This window comes from Marmota marmota, unplaced genomic scaffold (genome assembly GCF_001458135.2).
Source record: "Marmota marmota marmota unplaced genomic scaffold, marMar, whole genome shotgun sequence".
Classification (NCBI taxonomy): Eukaryota; Metazoa; Chordata; class Mammalia; order Rodentia; family Sciuridae; genus Marmota; species Marmota marmota.
Window position 1 is genome coordinate 1,158,252 of NW_026000252.1, and position 17,714 is coordinate 1,175,965.

The 17,714-nt window shown below is 40.9% G+C and overlaps 1 long non-coding RNA gene across 1 annotated transcript in view; it reads right to left on the reverse strand.

Annotated features, from left to right (window-relative positions):
* The window catches only part of LOC125614228, a 35,620-nt gene extending 18,988 nt beyond the window's left edge, over positions 1-16,632 (reverse strand). Inside the window, exon 1 of the long non-coding RNA XR_007344834.1 lies at positions 16,469-16,632. This is a non-coding gene — a long non-coding RNA (uncharacterized LOC125614228). The remainder of the gene's footprint in view (positions 1-16,468) is intronic.
* Between the last annotated feature and the right edge of the window lie 1,082 nt (positions 16,633-17,714).

Here is a 17,714-nt window from a genome sequence, read left to right on the forward strand (position 1 = left end):
GCCCTGGGCCAGGGCGGTTCTGGGAGCCGGAACTCGGCCGCCCCGCGCTCGGTGTTCGCTCCGATAAGATCAGGTTCTAAGAAGCACCCAGGCACTGAACCTGAGCAAGCTGTCTGCAAGCCACAGGCGAATGGCAGCCTGAAATTACCTGTTCTATGGCTGAATGAGCTGCGGTCAGTCGAAAACAGGGATGGTGACGTCAGCTTTCCAACATGGTGGCTGCTGGCCTCCTCTGTGGTCTGACCGGTGTGGAGAACCGAGATGGACCGCTTCCTTCCCCCGTCTCGAACCCAGAATTCAGCCCTGAGTATAGTGCTTGCACGGCTGGCAGAAACTGCAGCGCTGTATCCCTGCGCCGCTATCTCCTCGTTTCCCAGCGCGCGCTGCAGACTCTAGCCGCGGGGCGGTTTGCTGAATAAGCAGTGTTACCCTCCCTGCGACAAACCTCTCGCGTTTGAGTCCCCGTAGCCGATCCTCGTGCGATGGAAATCCTTCCTCCAGGTTCCGGAGCACCCCACTATTGCTGGAAATTCCTAACAAGATATCCTTTAGCCGTCCTGACTTGTCATACTCCCACACAGTGAAGCAGCACACGGGGGCAATGCACTCCCCTCGCCGCCATCTTCCCTCTCATCTCCTTAAGTGTTTTTTTATTCTTTAATATTGTATATTTTCTTAATTTCTTCTTCAGATTGTTCATTTTTAGCATGTAGAAACAGAACTTCTTATCCCTCATTTCTATCATTACTGCCTTCCTTTGCATTTATTTAAATTTTTGTAGTGGCATATGCTAATTTGCTTTTATGTATAGTCTATATGTATTCTTTTTGTGTTAACCATAGGATTATACAAAAGGAAGATATAAAATTCTTATTTTGAATTGATACCATTTAACCTAAATTGTATGCAAAACTGTACTCCTATACATCTGTTCCTGTATACATTTTATATTATTGATATCACAAATAATGTCTTTATAATTGTGTAGTCATTACTATGGATTTATAATCATTTTTGTGCATTCATCTTTTAAACTTCATAGAAAACACAGAGTTACTAAACAAAATTACAACACTGGATTTTTATTTTTATTTATTTTTTTTGGTATTGGAGATTGAACCCAAGGGCACTCAACCTCTGAGCCACATCCCCAGCCCCATTTTGTATTTTAAGTTGTTTAGAGCCTCCCTAAGTTGCTGACACTGGCTTTGAACTCACGATCCTCCTGCCTCAGCTTCCCGAGCCACTGGGATTACAGGTGTGCAGCCACTACACCTGGCTCAACACTGGCTTTTATACTATTTGTTCATATATTTACCATTACCAGAAGTCTTTGTCTTCATGAGGGTATGAATTACTGTTTTAGACTCCTTTTATTTCAACCTGAAGAATTCCTTTAGCATTTCTCATTGAGCAAGTCTAGTGATAAGGAAATCCTTTGTCTTTAATTTATCTGAGAATGTACCCCCAACTTCATTTTTCTCAAGTAATTCATCAACAGAGGTTATAAGTAGAGAAAATTTTATAGGCCTAACTTCCTGATAGCCTGATAGACCCCGTGGTAGATACCAAGTAGTTCAAGATGTTGTCTTAACATTTCTTACAATACAGATTAATTGATCATTAAAGAACCCCCCACCAAGGAAGAATGGTAGGATGAAAATGACCAAATTATGCTATGCACATATATGAATACACTGCAGTGAATTTCACCTATATATATCTATAAAACACCAATTTAAAAAACAAAACTATAAATAAATAAAAGGATGACTCAGAGTAGAGGAAGGGGAAGAGGGAGAGAGAAGAAGAGAGGGGAAGATAAAGTACTGAGGGCTGAAAGGGAGCAAATTGTATTTCATGCATATAAGATTGTGTCAAAATGAACACTAGTGAACTATAATGCACTAATAAAAACATAAGAAATCCCCCCAAGGAAGCTTATTTGTAGTTGTCTCTTGAGTGAGCCCTTTAAAATAGTTTAATCAGACCTGGAATCACAAGATTTTAGGCCTGGAAAGGACCTTGGAGATTTCCACAAAGATATCATTAAAATAAAGTCAAGTATCTATTATTTGCCCTCTTTTTAAAAATATTGTCTCAAGAGAACCCTGAACATTAAACTTCCACCAAAGCATGCTTCCTTGTTCAAGCATTTAAAAATATTCTAAATATATGGGGTTCTTGGTTTTGTGCCCAGGATCTTATCTTTTAGGGTAGAAGTTTAGGATAAGTGACACTTCCAATTATAATTTCTCACTGAAGAGGGCCTCTCCAACTCACTTCAATAATAGAGTAGTTACCTGGGGCAGGCAGCCCGGGGATTTCACAAAAAGCTGAAAATGTGCATAGCTGATAATTAAAGTCCTCCTGCATCTGACCTAAATCTTTCTTTGGCTTTTGTGAGATTTTCTCCTATACAGGTAGAACCCTATTTTAACAAGCTTGACAAGACCTAAAAATTACTAATTTTATTCTAATCTCTATAAAAGGGAAACCTACTGTTATAAGATGTAGAGAAGAGCCAACTATTGATTTTTATTTTTCTTGCATGAATAAGGTGTTTATTATTGTACTTTCTTTGCAAAACAGTACTTGTTCGGGGGATGTTGGGAGGGTATGTAGAGAGGATGTTTTGCCTATTCCAGAACAAAATGTTTTGAGAAAGAATATGTAGATTTGTCTTTCTTCTGAACAGCTGTACAGGAAGCCCTTGAAATCCCCAAATGTCACTGTAATATGTGATTTCTTTCATAACGTCCCTGTTCTGCAAAAGAATCATCAATTTCTTAGACTCCTGTCATTTCTGCTCACTTTCATTGCTAGTGCTAGCAGCTGGATTTCTTTTCTTTTCTCTTTTTTTTCTTGTGGTGGTGCTGGGGATCAAACTCAGGGCCTTATGCATGCTAGGCAAGCTCAATTGGCACTTTTTTTTTTTTCACAGTGGATGAGTGAAAATTTTGTTGGGCTTCATAAGAGTTCCTGCTCTGAGCTGTAGAGGCTCAACTGGTATAGGTCATTGGGTGTCTCACTCTGCACATTAGCCTGATAGGGAATGAAATTCAAGTTCATGCCTCCACAGCATTGCAAATCACTATATGGCATAGATATCCTGGATTTTTCCTGAAGGTGGAGATCTGAACTGTTAAGTCTGTAAATGCCAAAGGCTCATATTTGAAAGCATTTAAATGTGTTCAAAGAGCTGGACTGAGGGCTGGGTTGTGGCTCAGTGGTCTCACCTTGCACGTGTGAGACCCTGGGTTTGATCCTCAGCACCACATAAAAATAAATAACTGAAATAAAGGTATTGTGTCCAACTACAACTAAAAAATAAAATATTTTAAAAAAGAGCTGGACTGATATTGGGAAAATTTTAGGGGGAAAACGCTTTAGTGAAGACAGTTGATTTGGCAAATGGGTACCTGTTAGCTAAGTCTTTATGTATCAGAGCAGTAAAGACAATAGGTTTGGCTTTAGTCAACAGGTAGTGAGTGAGCATGACAGACAATGAAAGTGACATTGTCAGAAATTGTAAATAGCTTTGGTGGGTATTGACTGAGTGCAGTCTTTTATAAAGTGCCCGAAGTACATATTTTTTATTTTGTTTTTAGCTCTGGGATCACCAAGTCTCTAAAACTGTATACCTGTTATCATTCCCAGTAGGTGTTTTTTTTTAAGTTGTAGATGAGCACAATGCCTTTATTTTAATGTGGTGCTGAGGATCGAACCCAGTGCCTCATATGTGCTAGGCAAGTAGTCTACCACTGAACTATAACTCAAGCACTCCCAGTAGTTTTAACATACTCAAGATGATACTTCCACACCTAGCCTTTCAATTCCTTGACCTCCCCTTCACCAATGATCTTGTCATCCGTGTTCCTTTAGCCTCTCATGCCAGAATCTTACTAGCAATGCCCGCCACTCACTAGACACCCAGTTTCAAGTCTCTTACTCTGGGTATCATCTCCTAACTCTCCAGCTCACTTAACCCTCCAACAATCCCTCAACTTTATGTACTCAAGTCCATTGATTACATTTACTCTTATCCTCAGCCTTTCAAATCTTTGCTTTCTTCCTGACATTAAATTCCACAGTCCATCATATGGCTATTCCCTTGTTTACATACATCATTCCCTTGTCTCCACGTCCTTGTTATTCTCACCTGGCAAAACCTCAGCATGGTTCAACCTATCTCTCTACCAGCACCATATCTATACCTGTGCATCTCACTATAACTGGAGAAAAGTACCAAACTCTGCCAAATGCTGTTTCACCTCCAAGACCACACACCTCCAGTGGTTGGGGACACTTTCCAGGATCACGCTATCTTTTTCCAGGCCAGTTACTTTCCCACACACCTAGATGATGACTTCGTACCTTTCCTCTGTTCTACCTCTACTCATCCTTACTCATGTCACTTCCTGGTGATTGACTGATGGCCTCCCTTCCTTGTCCATCGAAAAAATAACAGTATTCAGAAGAAAACATCTACAAAGTACTGCAACTAAATCTACAACACTATCTACACCTGTACCATGTTCTCTACCTTCTCTCTTGTTTAATACGGATGAACTGTCTGCCTTTCTATCTAAGGTCACTCTTGTGAGCTAATACTCCTGTATACTAGATCCTCTCCCATATCACCTACACCACATAATTAGGGCAGAAATTGCACCATTTCTCTCTTGACTCATCTTTTTTCCTTCTTCACTGGATTATTCCTATGGGCATATAATCATGCTCTCGTTTCTTCCATCTAAAGTGCCATTTGGTAGCAGAGTGAATGACAGAGGAGGGGAGAGATAAGAGGCTAAAAATCCTCTCAGAAACTATTGCATGAATGAGATGGAAGATGATGTGAGTTTGAACTAAGATGGTGGAAATGAGACTGAATAGAAAAGATAGATTCAGGAGATATTCCAGTGACTGAATTGGCAGATCCTGGAGTGCCATTTTATGGAAGTAGCAAGGGAGTTGAGGGAGAAGAGAAGATGGAGGACACTAAGATGACTCTGCCTGGATGATGTGCAAATACGAATGTCATCAACTAAAGAAATAGGGGAAATGAGTTGGCTTTGGGTTTGTATGAATTTGTTAGAACTGTCATAAAAAAAGTGCTATAGACTGCATGTCTTAAACAACAGCAATTTACTTTCTCACAGTTCTGGAGGTTAGGAGATCAAGGTGATGGCAGGTTTGGTTTCCCCTTAGGCCTCTCACTCCTTGCCTTATTGATAACCATCTTCTCTCTTTATCTTCTTCATATGGTCTTCCCTCTGTACTTCTATGTCCTAATGTCCTCTTTTTATAAGGACACAAGTAAGATTGGATTAGGGCTAATCTTAATAACCCATTTTAATTCACTTATCTAATACTGCTATCTGGAAACAGAGTCACATTCTGAATTATTAGGGGTTGGAATTTAGGGAGGGATAATTGAACCCATAGCAGGTCATATATTGATTGAAGTGTTTGTGGGACAACCAGTTGACATATCTTAGAGTTGGTGGGGCAGATCAGGAGGTGGGAATCCTCCCCAAAATAAAAAGTGGATGAGAGTGTCCAGGAAAAGATTGTATAAGAGAAAGGGGCCAAGGGTTCAATCTCCTGGAATGCTGGTATCTGATTGCCATTCAGAGATAAAGTACTACAACCTACAAATTTTAATAGGGTACCAGAGGTCAGCTAATAAAATGAGTAGTAGCCTTAACATGGAGAAGGAAGTAACAGTAAATTTCAATAGCCTCCATTTTAGCCCCTTCTATTTTAATCTCAACTATTAAATACGGGCAGCATTATTTCTTTCCCTTTTCTCTCACTACCACTGCACCTCATTGCTGAGTGGGGTTGCATTCCCAAATTGGTTTAGTTCTATTTAGAGTACATTATGTAGCTAAATGAGAAACTTGCTAGGTGCCATTTGAATAGCACTAGCAGATTAATGTTCATGACCCATATCTGTATACATATGTGGAAACTGCTTACAATACCCCTACACAGTTCCCAGACAGGCTGTGAAAGGTGTGTGGCCTTTGCTAATAGCGTACCACTGAAAAATGACCCTGTCTTTGTCTCCAGTGGCTCGCTGGGGTGACACAGAGACCTGAAGAGCGCATGGCAGAAAATAGTTTCACACTCAGCATTATGTTAGTTTCATTTAATAAATAAGTATTCAACAAGGTTGTACTTTGTGATAATTTTACCTGGACTGCCACTCAGTGGCCATTTGTAGAAATACCCAGAAGAGAACTGTCACTTCTGTCCATTCTGTATTGTTTTTAGGGAGTGCCAAATGGGAATACTTGAACTATGTATTTAGATTCTATGTGGTTGTAAGCATGCCAAATTCTATGTTAGTAATGCTTTTTTTTCTACTGGGGATTAAACCCAGAGGCCCAGAGCTACATCCCCAGCCATACACACACACACACACACACACACACACACACACACACACACACATACGTATACATATTTATTTTGAGACAGGGTCTCATTAAGTTGCTGAGGCTGGCCTTGAACTTGCAATCATCCTGCCTCGGTCTCCTGAGTTGCTGGGATTGTAGTTTGCACCACTGCACCCAGCTAGTGTTAATAAATTTTAAGCAGTAACAGTCTTCAAAGATAGAATCTTGCAGTTGTCCAACTCACTGACCTATCTATTTAAAATTCTCATCACGAGTGTTTTCCAGAGGCCAGAAGGAGCTGTAAGAGTTTTCCAATGATCCCCTAAACACTCATTCTCTGTCATTCCATTTGTGTGCTCCTCCCTGCCCTTTTTGGAGACAATTTTCAGTGATGTGCTTTTCATATTCTTATCAGCCCATCTGTAATCTCATGCTCAGCTTTTTCTAAATGTGGTAGGGGAGGGAAAATATCAGGGGCATTCGAATCAGAAGTAAGTTATATTAAAGGAAAATACTGAGTTATGCAAGAAAAGATTCTAAAAAGATGATTTTAATAAAAATCTCTTAATTTTTTTAACTTCATGAAGGTATTTTTAAAGTAAGTTTTTAAACTCACTTTATTGCAAAAAAGCTTTTAAAATACATTTTATTGTTTACATTGGAAAATATTAAGGCTTGTTTCATTGCAGGAGTTTACCCAAAAGCCAGAGAGCGACATTTACAACCAGCTTCCATGATTTTATTACTTCCAATGGCTTCTTGTCTCAGAGAAAAAGCCAGATACCTTACTATATTTTACAAGGTTCTCCGTGGTCTAACCTCCTATTACCTTTCTGATCTCATTTCCTGTTACCATCCCTCCCAGTCTGTCCTAGTCATACTGACTGGCCTAACTGGAACATGTTCCCTCCATAGCCTCATGCCTTGCCTCTCCACTTTCTCAGCAAGGCCTTTAAGTGTGGGCACCCCATCCCCCATATCAGTTCCCTACTTTTTCTCCAGAGAACTAATTACCCTGTACTATGCTAGGTATTTTGCTCATTTCTTTACTGCCTATCTCCTTACTTATAAAAGGGATGCTTCAGGAGAGAAGGAATTTTTATCTTTTTATAGAAAGCTGTATTTTCAGCATCTAGAATATTGCATAGCACATAGTACATACTCAATGAATATTAAATGAATGAATGTATATGCAAATGAAGTTAAGAAAAATATAAACATGATAAGAGACATTTTCTTCTTTTGCATTAAAATGAATAACTGCCTGATCTCAATAACCTGGTGAATCCGTACTAGTCTTTGGCTGGTGACTCCATATAATCCTTAATACCTAGTCTGTGACATTCTTCCTGACAAGCCTCAGCTCTAAGATTGAATTAGTCATTTCATTCGTGATCCCATAGTACATGTATATGCTTTGGTTTCTGCACTTACCATGTCACAATAGTATAATAATTATAATAGTTGGCAATTATCATTATTAGTAGTGGTAGTATTCATTTCCATGTGAGGCCTTCTAGAATAGAAGCTGCCTTATTTACCTGTATAGCCTCTAAACCTAGTGCAAATGCTGACAAATATAACATGCTTAATAATTTTTTGGCAAATGAGATCATTAAATGAATTCATGAATTGATTTAAAAGGGGGATAAAACCTTGTTGGTACAAAGTTCCTATGCATACTAAACAATTCTTAAGAAGGACTACTACACAAGTTACTTCCTCTTCAGACTTGGAAAGACCAATTTCCTGGACCACCCACTGTACTGGTTTCTTACATCCTGTTATCAGTAGGAAATGTACAAGAATAGGTTTTCCAGTAGCAGGGTTGGCTTGTGAGTCGTAACTGGTAAGTTCAGCTGTTTAGAATGTAGTTAGAGGAATCCAAGTTCATGCACTTTGTTTTAATATAGGCCAGTTCTCTTAATTCTGTAGTCTGATCATAGATTGCATCCCTAATTCTAACCAGGTAACCTGTCAGTGTGAGCCAATTGTTACAAGAGTCTTTCACATATGAGCCTTAGAGAGTTTGTAGCCTGCAGATAAAATTATCTGTCCCATTGATGGCCTTTCAGGAGTTTCATTGTGGACCAGGTCATCAAACCCTCCATATTAGGTCTCCTAGCTCCTTTGAAATCTGATATGGTTTGGATAAGTGTCACCTGAAGGTCCATATCTAAAGGCTTGGTCCCCAGGGTGGAAGTATGGGAAGGTTCTGTGGACCTTTATTAAGTGGGGCCTTAGTGGAAGGGCATTAGGTCATTGGGAATGTGACCTTGAAGGGACTGTGGGACTATGCCAAAATTCTCTTTCTGCTTCATGGCTCATGATATGAGAACATGCTCTAATATATGCTCCCACCATGATGTGCCATCTTTACCAGAAGCCAAACCCATGCAGCCACCCCATTTTGGACTTGAACCTTCAGAACCATGAGCAAAAGTAAACTTCTTTTGGCTTTAAAAGTATCCTGTGCCAGATATTCTGTTATAGTGATGCAAAGATGACTGATATAGAGCGCATCTCAGTATAGAGGACTACTATGCTCAAGTGCTTCCACTGCTCTGAAATGAAGTGCTGTGTCACCCATGGACATGGTGCACCTCCTGGCTACAAAGCAGTTTCTTTTTTTATTTTTTATTTTTGGTACTAGGGATTGAACCCAGAGATGCTCAACCACTGAGCCATATCCCCAGCCCTTTATGTTTTGGATTTATTGCTTTTGTATTTTGAGACAGGGTCTCTCTAAATTGCCTAGGGTCTTACTAAATTTCTGAGGCTGGGTTTGAACTTGAGATCCTCCTGCCTCGGCCTCCCGAGCCACTGGGATTACAGGCATACACAGCCATGCCCAGTTACAAAGCAGTTTCTTTTGAACAAACCCATTAATGGCCTCTCTATCCAACTGACCTGCCTTGCAAATGATGGAATCTTCAAGATGACAGACGTGTTGCTGCTGCTGTAGAATCTGTCACAGATAGGAAGTATAATCTCCCAAAGTAGAATTTGGCTGGAAAAGGTAGGTAAGTCACAAAGTTTTGAATAGCCTTAAATGATCATGTCCAAGGGACTAGTCTATCCCCAGCAGGAGACCATATACCTACCCCTTACTGAGAGGAAAATGAACCCAGCACCAACTCCAACTGGCAAGGGCTACAAAACAGATTGAGTCTGAAAATGAAAATCGCTCCCTTAAAGTAAAACACTCTGTGATGCCAGTAGCAAACTATTCCTAATGATCTTTAGACTAACCAGCAGCAACATGAATTAATAAAGTGCTGGAGTATCTTGCCAGCTCTTAGCATGGCCGCCTTGTGGTGCTTAAGGTCAGTGAAGCTTTGTCAGACCACAGCAGTTAGGAAATCAGAAAGACATGATCTCTCAGAGGCAAGTGAAGCAGATCCAGTTCCCTGTGGTATCAATGTAAAGGAGCTACACAGAAGAACCCACTAGAATACAGGGGTCATGAAGATTAATGAGAGTCAAGTTCACTTAGAACTGTATCAAAATAGATAGGGTTTGTTTCAAGTCATGTCTTCTAAAGTCAGCTGAATGAATAATGAGTGAAACCTGTAAACATGACAGGCCTAACCCAAGAGGGAATGGACTACCCAGTAACAATACATACTAATTAAATTCAACTTGGTGAGATTTAGTTCCCATGTGACTTAATTCATATTGTCTTGTTATTGATTTGTGGTCAGAGTTAAGCAAAGCTCTCTTTACAGCTAGCACATTTTGAAGTGCCACCCACAAATAGAAAATCATGCAAATGTGATGTCTTCTAAAGTGCTTCGGTTCCACAGTGGAATTCTCTATGGCCATTAAAGATGACAAGAATGTGGACTTTGTTGATCTATGGAAATGTGTATACACAATAATGTTAAGTGAAACAGTGTGTACACTTTGATTACAGCCCTGCAGGAACCCAGTCCGTACATCAGCCAAGATCATAAGTGAACACGGAGTGACACAAATAGAATTGAATGCACATTAGGTTCTGAGGCTTTACTTTTTTTCCTCAAAGAGTTGTTTAAGCTCACTACAAATAAATGAAAGGGGGGCTAAACATTGCAGCGGTTCCAAATCTGTGGAGTAGTGAAGCACGTACTGAAATCTGAGTCCATCAACTCCAGAAAGGGAGCAAACAGTGGAAGGATGACATGGTGACACAGCAAACAAAAGGACCTGCTTGGAAACACAATACTGAGCCAGTGATCAGCCAAAGCAGAATTTTAATGATACTGTAGGTTAGCTGGGTGCTTTCAAGCACTGTGCATTCTATTTGAACAGTCCTCCCTTCCCTCGAATCAAGGGTGACTATTTGCTTTTCATATGCCTGTACTTCAGATCACATGTGCAGAGATCAGTTTTTCAAATGGACCTGAGAAGGGCTTGGAATTGTTAGAGAAGTGTTAAGACCAAATCCCAAGTCCTTGTCTTTGTCTCTGCAGAGAGGAATGGAGGGCTTCCCAGACCTAGGACACTAGAGAGACCTGGAGGGCTGGAAACTGCAGAAATAATGCAAATGCTGCCTACCTAGAATGCCTCATAAGCAGACAGGCAATGTCACCCAAGCCATGGCCCCACTCCTCATGCTGTAGGCATATCCTCTCACCAAATAGCATGGGCAGAAAGATGGCTGGAAATTTGTGGGGGGCAGGCAGAACTTGCTTATCCACTTGGCTATTGCATCCTACCTATTGGCCTTTTCTTGTTCTCTGATTTTACCAAAAGAGGAAAGGACAAGCCAGGCACAGTGGTGTAGCCAGGCATGGTGGTGCACACCTGTAATCCTAGTGGCTTGGGAGGCTGAGGCAGGAAGATCATGAGTTCAAAGCCAGCCTCAGCAACAGTGAGGCACTAAGCAACTCAGTGAGAGCCTGTCTCTAAATAAAATACAAAATAGGGCTGGGGAGTGGTGGTCAAGTGTCTCTGAGTTCATGGCCCAGTACTCTCCCCCCAAAAAAAGGAAATGAAAGAAAGGGCTGGCAGGAAATGTAGCTCCCATGCCTGCATTGCAGCTGGCCTTCCCCTACTTTCTCAGGAGTGACAAGCAGCTGAGGAAATCCTACACTATTTGTTCAAGTGGGGTAGTAATAAGTAAGGTCTGTGTGGTCTCTCTGGGACAGAACTTGACAGATTCTTCTAGGATTTTATCTGAAGGTTGGGTTTTGCAGGTTAAATGGAGAGTGTAGGGTGGTGTGGGAGAATTCATGTCAAATCCGCAGGCCCTTTCCTTTCTTCATAGCTTAGATCATCTGTGCCATTATTTTCTTCCCATGCTTCCTAATACTCCATGGTTACTGTGCTCTGCTTTAGTGAGAACCAGTAAAGTAAAAGGCCAATAATAAACAAAGAGTCTCTAGGAATCAGTGCATAGTAGGTGTCAAGTATGCACCTTGTAGGCAACTATAAAATCACTGGAGTCGCAAGTATTATTTGTAGCCTTTGAAGACTTACAGGATCAACCAAAGGCACCATTCTGAGAGATACAGCCTCAGTGATGATACCAGAAATGAAGGGGGAGGGGACAGAATTGGGATTTCTGGCTTCCTTGGGGGGAAAAGAGACCAACATGTTCTCCCTGCCCAGGCCATGAATTTTGGTGGTGTACAACATTCACAGAAAGAAAACTCCTCTCCATTGATGGATCAGGACAATGTAAACCCTATCCAGGGAGGTCCTCGATATGGTGCCCATGGCTGAGATCCTGGCCTGCAGTCTGGGTATATGTGAATGTGAGGGAGGAAGCAGGAGCCTCAGCCAAGGTCTTTATTTTATAGACTGTGAGTTCAGGGAGTGGTTGACCTGCACTAATCCAAAGACAGAAGCAGAAACCAAAACAGAAACACACAGTCCCTCGTAATGAATGTTGATCCATTCCTCATTGAAGCTTCTGAACTAGGTGACAAAATGATGGACCCAGTCCAAGGGGACAATGGCAGGAGAAATTGCCTGGAATAATTATCTGGCTGGCATCACTGAGCCTGCCTGTTGGAGAAGCTGATCCTGAGATTTACTCTGGCACAGCTGTTGACTTCAAAGTGAGAAATCCTTTGTTCTCTTTTGCTGACATGTGGGCAAACCCAGGGACTCCAGGCAGACCTTTGCAAATGCTATCTGGATAGAGACTTCCAATAGAAGACATCACCATGTGAAGTTTCACATAGGCAGGGAAGTGTAAGGGCTATTCTTTATTAAGCACTTACCATGTACTAACAGAAAAAAGAGGACACACTCAACATGTAAAAAAAGAGAGTTTGTACAAGGTTAAGGAGACTGACAAAGGATGATGAACCTAGCATCAGTGGGAAGCTCTTACAATCGCTAGGCTGAGGGAACAAAAGATCTGGGGCTTAGGTAACCTGTGCCTAAACAAAACTGTAGGTGGTGGAGGAGAGAGGGATACAGCTTACCTGCAGACATGAAGCAAGGAGAAAGCTGAGTAAATAAATACCCTGATCCCACTCTCCACATGATCCCAGGTCTCCTGATAGTACCTCCCATTGGCCAGGCCAACCAGAAGCCAGAGTGGATGGGAGCCCATTGATATAGTCTATTAAGAAATCAAAGCAAGGAAGTCACGTGTAGAGACAGAATGGATCTGCAGGGCCCTGCAGAGAATATCCAGCATACATTCTTTTTGCAGGAAAACCAAATGAGGCAAAATAACTAGCCCAGCAAGAAAGTACTGGAGCTAAGAGTGGAACCTGGAGCTATCAGACTCCGCAGTCCATCCTCCATGACCCTATCGGAGTCTTCATTTCTGACCTCGTGTCATAGTCCATTTTCTATCACTATAACTGAATACCAGACTGCAGAATTTATAAAGAATAGAGGTTTGTTTGGCCAATGGTTTTGGAGGCTGCGACATCTAAGAGTATGAGTCTGGCATCAGATGACCGTCTTCTTGCAAGCATCACAACATGCTGGAGGATATCAAGTGGTAAGACAAAGCAAGATTGCTGCGCAGGTCTCTCTTAGAAAGTCACAATGCCATCATGGGGTCCTCAGCCTCAGGACCTCATCTAATGCTAATTACCTTTCAAAGGCCCCAACTCCAAATTCATTAACATATGCATTAGGGAGTTAAATTTCCAACAGGAGAACTTTGGGAGGACACATTTCAACCACAACAGCCTACCTACCATCTCTTCTCCCTCTAGTTCCCTCTACTCATTCTGCTGCGACCAGTAGCTCTGCCTCTTTCAGACTGTAGGCATGTACACATTCTGTTTCTACCTAAAATGTTATTCTTCCAAAAAGTCTTCTCTAGCTTGTTGGTTTCCTGCAGCTCCTCCCTCCTCTGAAGCTCTGGAGGGCATTGTCTGAACTCCTTTTGTGACATTTTCCCCATTCTGTCACATTTGATGATTTTCTTCCCCTAGCTCTCCTAGTACCACTCTATTTTACTTGCATTTGTATCACCCCCAGGATCCAGCCCAGTGCTAGGCAGATAGTAATTAATACATGTTTGCGGCTATGTTGGATGAATTTGTCATGTCAGACAGGGGGAACGACAATTATTTCATAGGATGGAAACTAAAGTAGTTGAAAAACATACTGAAAAATTTAAAAGTAGGTGTATTAAAACACAATGTTATTTGAACTTTAAATATTTTATTTATACCCTAAATAGGATTTAGTATCATTTTACTTTCTTGGTTGAATGGAAGCAAGCACATCAATAATTTTTTTTTTCAAAAGCTACTTCTGGGGGAAAAATGAGCTGTTCAAAGTTGTATAAAAACATGCATATAGGCACACATTTTTCTTTGGCTTCTGGCTCCAATATGGCTTGGAGTGACACTGTAAGATCCTGTATCTTAAAAATTTAATATTTGGCCAAGTGCGGTGGCCCATGCCTGTAGTCCCAGCAGCTTGATAGGCTGAGGTAGGAGGATCGTGAGTTCAAAGCCAGCCTAAGCAAAAGTGAGGTCCTAAGCAACTGAGTGAGATCTTGTCTCTAAATAAAATACAAAATAGGGTTGGAGATGTGGCTCAGTGGCTGAGTGCCCCTGAGTTCAACCCCCAGTACCAAAACACGTTTAATATTTTGTTCCTCATAGGTGTTTCCCATTAATTTGGCTTTTAAAATGCAAGGTTTGAGTGTGCCCACCCCTTAAATTTTTCCCCAGAGGCAATTGCAACTATCTATAGTGTATGTTCTAATGACCTTACCTGAGCCCAGTCCTGAGGCTCAAAGTAGTCCTCCAGGGCTGGAGGAGAGGAAATCCAAAGGGCTATTAAAATGGCAGTTTCTAATGTAAGTGGCATTTCAACTTCTTGATCTTTAATTTCTGAAACAGTCATTAAAAGAGATCCTCTAAGTCCATCATTAGTCTAGCCCACTGGATGGGGGAAGTTAAAATGTCTCCCCAAAACAGAGACCAATAACGACAATAAGATGATTTTATTCAAAATCTCTTGCCCCCTATCAGGTAAATTATTTCCACGTGAGTGAGCTTAAAGCAAAGTCTGTAGTAAACTAGGGGGATAATCTCTTTCCTTTGCTTATCTGATGGGCGCCTGCTGGGGCTGAGCACATGGTGCAGGAAACCACCTGCTATAGAGCCCCAAACAAATAGCACAGAGAGAGGTTTTAGTCCACACTCCAACCTCTGCCACCTGGAAACCCTCTAGGAACCAGGTGAATGGGGTGTTATTCTGGTTATTTTTAAATGTCCTTATGATGTTAATTGGATTCAAGAAACAGGTAAAAATGGAACTTAAAAGATCATGGTGTAAAAAACCCTATGATTACCTCACTAAAACATGGTAATTGCTACACACACACACACACACACACACACACACACACACACACGGGTGGGGGCAAGATTCGTCTTAAAATTGAAAACAACTTAAGTGCCCCAAATAGAGAAATTAAGTAGATTGTGGTTCATTCACTTAAAGGACTAGTATATGGTCATCATAAATGATGGCCATGAGGATTAGGTAGCACCATAGACTTAGTGATCCTTACAGATCAAGGGGGCTCACTGTCTCTATTGCAACATTGTCATCAATGTAGTAGTGTGCTTCTAAAAACAAGCTTTAAAGTTAGATCTCGGTTTTAACCACTCTTTCACCAGATGTACGATTTTGATAAAGTATTCACCTCTTTGAGCCTTGTTTTCTCATTTGTAACTCAATCTCCCTCACAAACTGGTCATAAGGATCTTTAAAAAAATCTTTTCTAATTGTTGTACATGACAGCAGAATGTATTTCGTTTCACTGTATACAAACGGAGCACAACTTTTCATTTATCTGGTTTTACATAATGTAGCATCGCACCATATGTGCAGTCATACGTGTACCTAGGGTCATGATGTCCATCTCATTCCATCATCTTTCCTGTCCCCATGCCCCTTCCCCTCCCCCATCCCCTTTGCCCAATTCAAAATTCCTCCATTTTCCCCATGTCCAGCCCTCATTATGCGTCAGCATCCACTTTCCACAGAGAATATTTGGCTTTTGGTTTTGGGATTGGCTTACTTTGCTTAGCATGATATTCTCCAACTTCATCCGTTTACCTGCAAATGCCATGATGTTATCCTCTTTTAATGCTGAGTAATATTCCATCGTGTATATAAACCACAGTTTCTTTATTCATTTATCTATTGAAGGGCATCTAGGTTGGTAAGGATCTTTCTTAAAATATATTTTTTAGTTGTAGGTGGGTATAACTTCATTTTATTTATATTTTATGTGGTGCTGAGAATTGAACCCAGTGCTTCACACATGCTAGGCAAGTACTCTACCACTGAGCCAAAACCCCAGCCCATATTCCTAAGGATGTTAATAGTGGTGTGTAGGGGGGGGCGGGGGGAGCTTGAACCAAGGCTTTACACATGCTTATCTAGGCAAATGCTCTACCACTTAACTACATCCCTGATCCCTAATCATATATAACTAAGAACAAAATATAAAATAAAATAAAATAAGGATTAATAAGATAATGTATGTGAAGTCCTTAGAACAAAGTCTGGCACAAAGTAAATAATCAATAATAACAATTTTCATTTCTTACAAGGTCCCCTGATACAGTATTTACCTCAGAGTACTGATGTGTCCACCATAAGAAATTCATGCCTTTGGGGTTAGTGTTTGTCCCATCTAGGTATTCTCTTTGGTTAACAGTAGCAGCAACAAGCTTCAAAATCAATAGCTAGTGGTACAACACTTGTCTAGCATGCACAAGGCTCTGGGTTTGATCCCCAGCACTGCAAAGAAAAAAGAGAAAAAGAAAATCAATGGGATTGGTGAGCAGTGAAATAATACTCTGGAAATATCAGGAGACAATAACCCCACCTCTTTCATTCCCTGTGAAATAGAAAAAGTAAAGGAAAGACTTCTACATAGGGCTAGTATAAGGCACAGGGAGGCACAAATTTAAGAAAATCAGTCACCTTTTAGTTAGGATGAGGGAGAGGGGGAGGATTCCAGGCTTTTCTCTACATCTCTACTAATATTGCTAGGAAAATAAAAGTAGGTTGATTGAAGAGCCACATACCCAAAGCATGAGTTCCCCCACAGAAAACTAGATGATGAATGTGGGGACCTTTGTACCTTCTCTAAGCTGAAGGACATTCAACAAGACCATTAGTTAAAATTCATAGTTAAGGATGTGGGCCCAGGAATCAGACTACCTGGGTTTCAACCTTTCTGCCAGTTACAAGCTGGAGGACATTGGATAAGACATTTAAGGTCGGTGCCTCCATTGTCTCACTTTTGAAATGAGAATGATATAATAGTACATAGGATTCTTGTGAGTATTAAATGAGTTAATAACATTTTGAGTGTCTAACACAGTGCCCATTCTTAATGAGTTCCCCCCCTTAGTACTACCTGCACACACACAGTTTTCTCTCAATTGAGAAACAGAAACCATTTCACTTAATTGCTTTTAAAAAGCAACAGTTGAAACCATAAATACTATTTACAAGTAATTAAATGCTTTCTTCATTTTTATATTAAAGACATATAGGGATAGGGGACAGACAGTAGAGGAAACACAAAACCAGTACAAAGGGACAGGCAGAGGGAAAATTTTCGGGCAAGCCAGGCAACAAGGAGGAAATGGGAGTCCCATGATGGGTATGTGCTGGGTGTGCAAGTTTCTATCACGTGCTGTTCCCCTGGACTCTAGCCTTCAGAGGACATTCTCACCACCATTTAAAATACATTGACTTTTGGGGCTGGAGTTGTGGCTCAGTGGTAGAGCACTCACCTAGCATGCATGAGGCACTGGGTTCAATCCTCAGTAACACATAAAATAAATAAATAAAGATATTGTGTCC